This window comes from Passer domesticus, chromosome 1, assembly GCF_036417665.1.
Source record: "Passer domesticus isolate bPasDom1 chromosome 1, bPasDom1.hap1, whole genome shotgun sequence".
NCBI lineage: Eukaryota > Metazoa > Chordata > Aves > Passeriformes > Passeridae > Passer > Passer domesticus.
Window position 1 is genome coordinate 36,175,814 of NC_087474.1, and position 5,413 is coordinate 36,181,226.

At 39.8% G+C, this 5,413-nt stretch overlaps 1 long non-coding RNA gene across 1 annotated transcript; it reads right to left on the minus strand.

Moving 5' to 3' along the window:
* Positions 1-438: 438 nt before the first annotated feature.
* On the minus strand, positions 439-5,146 carry LOC135287655 (uncharacterized). The gene is made up of 3 exons (XR_010351220.1): positions 5,020-5,146; positions 2,325-2,424; positions 439-612 (listed from the first exon to the last, which is right to left on the minus strand). It is a non-coding gene; the product is annotated as an uncharacterized LOC135287655 (long non-coding RNA).
* Between the last annotated feature and the right edge of the window lie 267 nt (positions 5,147-5,413).

The following is a 5,413-nucleotide window of genomic DNA, read 5'->3' on the forward strand; positions in this document are numbered from 1 at the left end:
GTTGCTTCAATAAATTCACATTGCATACAAGCTCCATTTCACATGTGAATGTAAGCAAAGACTGTCTCACTTAACACCTCCAATCCAACTCAACAGAAAATACAACAGGCAACCTGCTTTCCATAGCACCATGCTGATTGGCATTAGCTGTGCTAACAATGTCTGATTGCCTCCCATATCAGTCTCAATCGTCTTGTCTAGTGGCGGTGTCCAGGCAACCAGCCCAGTTACCGAGGTTATTTTGTCTGTTTTGTTTAAGTGCTGATGAGATCTTCCCATTTCCTGGAACTTCTCCAGACTTGCAAGACTTTTATATAAAAGATAATCACAAGCAATATTAATTTTTGCAGCAATTCTTAGTAAAATTTCTCTGTGAACATTCAGGAAAGTTTTAATAATAGTAAATGAAAAGTTCTCACAGCCCTGTGAATATCTCAATTTGATATATATTAACATGCATTTACTTTTACTCCTAATAGCAGAAATATTAATATTACGTATGCAACAAGCTGGTAAATGTGGTGGTGGTAGTTTGTTGTGTTACTCTCTGCAGATTTTCATTCTGCATTTTGCTCCTTGCAGTTGCAGTCCTCATAGCAGGAGTTTAAAAGCCTGGAAAAAACCAGAAGCAGCACCCAGAGCCCAGCTGTCACAGTTCACAGCTTATTGTCTCAGGCTGTTAACATCCATTTACACTGAGTGCAACTGGAGTCACAACTACACAAGTTTCTCCTCTTACACTGGAGAGGACATGGGAATTGCTGGAGGAACACAACTGCTACAGATGCTTATTTTGTGAGACATTTGCAAGAGGCCTAATAGAGAAATGGTGTTTTGAAACCACTAGCTGCCACATATGGCCAAACAGCTTTTTGGTTCCCTTTTGCTCCCTGAAAGTTGTTCTGTAAGCTGTTACCTGTTTAAATTTAGATATTTTGTTCATTTAGGTTTGTCTTATTGCAAATGTTTTCAGTGAAACTCTTTCATTTCCTATTATAAAATTTAAAGTCTGGGGTTTGACTTTAGTGGAGCATCAAAGTATTATTACAAAAGACTCAGGGATTTTTTTTTTTTTTCTATATCCCATATTATCCTGAGGAATTAAAACAGGCAAGTTAAAATGCCAAGCTCTTAAAGGAACTTAAATAATTTCATTAATACTACAGGTGAATTATGTGTTCAAGAACCCAAATACCATTCCTGTGCCTTGAAAAAGAGCATCACTAAGCAAATGTAAATTGCTTGCATATGCTTTGGTTACAGCTGCTTTTTTTTTTTTTTCTTTTGCAAAAAATTTGTGGCAGGCTGGTGAAAACCCTGGAAAAAATTACATTTGTTTCGGTTTGTACAAGTTGTTTCTCAGTGACAGATAACACTACATGAAAGAAAGAGAAAAATTTAACATAGAGACTGACAATCCCAGTCTTTCTCTAATATTTTGTGATTTCTAGCATCTTTATTCTCTTGGATGAGCAGTTATTCTTCCAGTTGGATTTACTAATCATAAAGGTCTTTTCCAACTGTAGTGGGCTGGCCCTGGCTGGATGCCAGACCCACCAAAGCCTCTCTATCACTCTCCTCCATAGCAGGATGGAAGAGAAAATAAAAGATTCATGACTGAAGGACCAGGAAAGATCACCCACCAAATACCATCACAGGCAACACTGACTCAAATTTGGGATATTAACTGAATAACATCAGAGCAGGATAATGAGCAGTAAAACAAATCCTTAAAAACACTTTCTCCCGCACCCCCTACTCCTTCCCAGTTCTACCTCCTCCCCTCCAGCAGAGCAGAGAGATGGGGAAGGGGGGCTATGGTCAATCCATTCTGTGTTGGTTTTCCCACTGCTCGGGGAGAGGAGTCTTTCCCCTGCTTCAGCATGGCGTCCCTCCCATGGGAGACAGTTCTCCATGAACTTCTCCAATGTGAGTTCATCTCATCAGCAACAGTTCCCCACAAACTGCTCCAACATGGATCACTTTTCCCTGGGGTGCAGACCTCTAGGCACAGGCTGCTTCAGCATGTGGCCTCTATAGGGTCATGAGTCCTTCCAGAAAACCTGCTCTATTGTGGGCTCATCTCTCCACAGGTCTGCAGATCCCTGCCAGGACCCTGGTCCAGCATGGGATTCCTTCCCATGGGGTCACAGCCTGCTCTCAGGCATCCACCTGCTCTAGCATGGGCTCCTCCATGGGCTGCAGGTGGATCTCTGCACTCCCACTGACCCCCATGCCTTGCAGGGGCACAGCTGCACCACAGCCTGCTGAGGAATCTCAGATCCAGTGCCTGGAGCACCTTCTGCACCTTCTCCTCCACTGACCTTTGTCTGCAGAGCTGTTCCATGAAGGAAGATTCTGGCAGCCTTCCACAGAAGCCATCTCTGCAGCCACTCCAGCTACAAAAGCTTGGCCATGCGCACCCTACACACGAAGCATTTGCACCTCTGAAATATCAGGTAGATTTTCTCTTTTGAGTAGGAATTTTAAAACATTGACCTGTAGTTTTAGGACTGTTTCAATACTTGTATTCTCAGTATTCCCCTCTTACTAGAGAAAGATGAATAGTTCAGCAAGCTGGACTCTGTGCTGTAGTTCAGAAGATCCCAGAATGAAATCCTCAAGTTATCACCCATTATTCAATGAGACCCCTTACAAGTCACTAAGGGAATAAAGGTCTAGAGAGATGTAGGCAACAGATACCTGCACCTCTGACTCCAGGCTATAAGACAGGTTAAATACCTCAAGAAATGTTAAAAGTTCAGTAAATATCAGTTCAGAAATATCCAAAACATATCTAGTGGAAAAAAAAAGAAAAAGAAAGGAGCGCAGCTCACAATTCTATTTAAGCAGTGAATTAATCAACACTGCTCCCATCCATGCAACCTCCTCTATTTCAGAAGAGCAGTGTCTTTTGTTCTTTTAATTGAGTAAACTTTGATTAGTTTTCTCAGTTAATTTTCTAAGAGACTTAAGTATATGTAAGTGCTAGAGAAAAGTTAATGGGAAGAGAACACTGTGACTATTTTATCATTCGTGCAGAAAATATTTTTGAAACATAAGGGTCATCCCCTAGCATTGAATTGGGTACAAAGATAGTCAGGAGGTTGAGGAGCCATTGTGCATAAGTAACATCAGTAGAACCTGCAAGGAGGATACAGAGATAATTCCTGGATGGGCAAGGTGCAGCATACTGCCTTGCAGGAAGAAATGGCTGCCTGCCTTTCCTGTGCACCTATGTGCAATGAAATGGGAAAAAGCACTTTCATTCTGTTCTCTTCTGCCTCATGGGGCACAAGGGAAGAATTGTCAAATCACATGTCTTATCACAGCAGTGTGACATCACATTCCCTCTGAAGAATCAAAAAACCCATAGTAATAACAAAAACCTTGAGACCAGAACTAGACAGAACTACATAAAAGAACTCCTAATATTTTTCTTCTGAGAGAGAAAAACTATATACAAAAGCTATAGCTACAATAGTTCATTTTATGAAGCTTGTTGTAAGAACAGGTGCAGCATTTCAGGGTATTTGGAATCAATTTCGTTCTTTCCACCCCCCTCCTTCAGGGGAAGGAGGCACAAAAAATAACGCCTCTGTAGTTTTCTTATCTAGAGAAGGCCAATATTCATACTTTTTTTTTCCTTTAGATAGAAAGAGGGGAAAATATTACATAAATGTGGATTTAAAACCTAAGGCCATTAGTGACATTAACTAAAACATTTACCCTTGGTGAGAAATATCTGCTGTAACAGGAAAAAATTAAAATAATTAAGGAATATTTCAGGAATGTGTCAGCTGGATTTCTGCAACCTCATCTACAGGATGCTCTGCAATCACTTTATTCATGTGTTTACTGATTTCTCATCATTACTAGCTAAAAAAGTCTGAGCACCTTCTGTTCATTTTACATTTATTCATAACAGATTCACTGTTTTCCTGATATGAATGTTTTCAGCAGTTTATAAAAAGCCAGGGCAGCCATTCAGTTAAAGAATTATGGTCCCTTCTCTTAAACTGAATAACCAGTGCTCAAATCTCCTAAACATAGGGGGACCAGACAGTGAGCTCAGAAGCACTAAATAATGAGTTGCTGGGCATCCTCTATCTCCCAGGATCACATTGAAAATCATAAAGTGTCCTCATTCTGTGCAGCTGAACTCCTCATCTAGGACACCACTGAGGACAGCAGCACTGTCTGGTTTTGCACCAATCAAGACATACTCAGCATTTACACCACTATTATCATGCATTTGGTTTTAGCTAGACTTAAGGATTAGCCCTGCTCTCATATTTTTGACAGCTTCCTTAAATTGTTTAGCTTCATATAGTTTACAACCAGTTTATAACCAGCATTGCTAGAGGCAGAACCAAATTCTTGACCCAGAGAGCAATGAAGAGGATTTGTAACTCAGCAGTTATGAAGGCCCTCTGAAATCCAGATGGCAGCGTTTTGTAGTGCCACTTATGGTGTGAGGTTGCAAAGAATAGACAGCTGAGAGTTCCAGAAACATTGACAGTAAACAAACAAAACTGCTTAGGAGAATGAACCAAAATAAATTTTGATGAAGGCTGTTTTGACATTTGTTAAGGCAACTTCTTGGGTCCCAGTGGGAAAGCAGAAACAAGGAAATATGTATCCTTGAACCTGAAGTTCCAGGCCTATATCCTAGCTTCAAGGGTTGTTTGCATGACTTTGAGACCCTTCCAACTCAGAATATTCTGTGATCCTGTGTGTAAATTTGATGGATTTCATAGCATATTTTATAAAAAACATCATTAATTAGTCTTAGGAAAATTAATTATTCTTAGGAAAATACAGTACAATACTACAATACAGTATCCATATAGCACATTGCAATAATACTTTCAAGTTTTTCTTTACAGCTATAAGAATTTTAAATTATTTCAAAGGAAAAAAAATTCAGAAATAAAACTTCCATTTACCTCTATGCAGCCTGCAAAAAGCAAATAAACCCCATAGATACCACAAAAATTAAAAAAGACTATCACATACCTCTTTTCACTCCATCTAACATGAAAGCATTGCAGCATTAGCTGAAATCCTATCACAAAAAGGCAAAATCATCAAGCCAAGGGAAAGCAGGAGCCTAGTTCTGCCATACCACAGAGAGGGAGAATTCTCCACCTTTTTCTCCCCCACAAACAAGACCAGGAGATAAAAGCAACATCAGCTGAATAAGATCCAAACCACCTCATTGAGGAGAAAGAAGGCTTTGTGGGGAAAGAAAAGCTTTTTCTTGTTTTCATCTTCTCACCTGAGTGTTATTTACATTTAATACGGTGACTCTTCCCATATGAAGGACATTACCATATTCCTTTTCTTTCTGAGGGCAGGCTATTCAAACTAAAACCCTATCCCAGAGCAATTAAAGCACACATACCTGGCA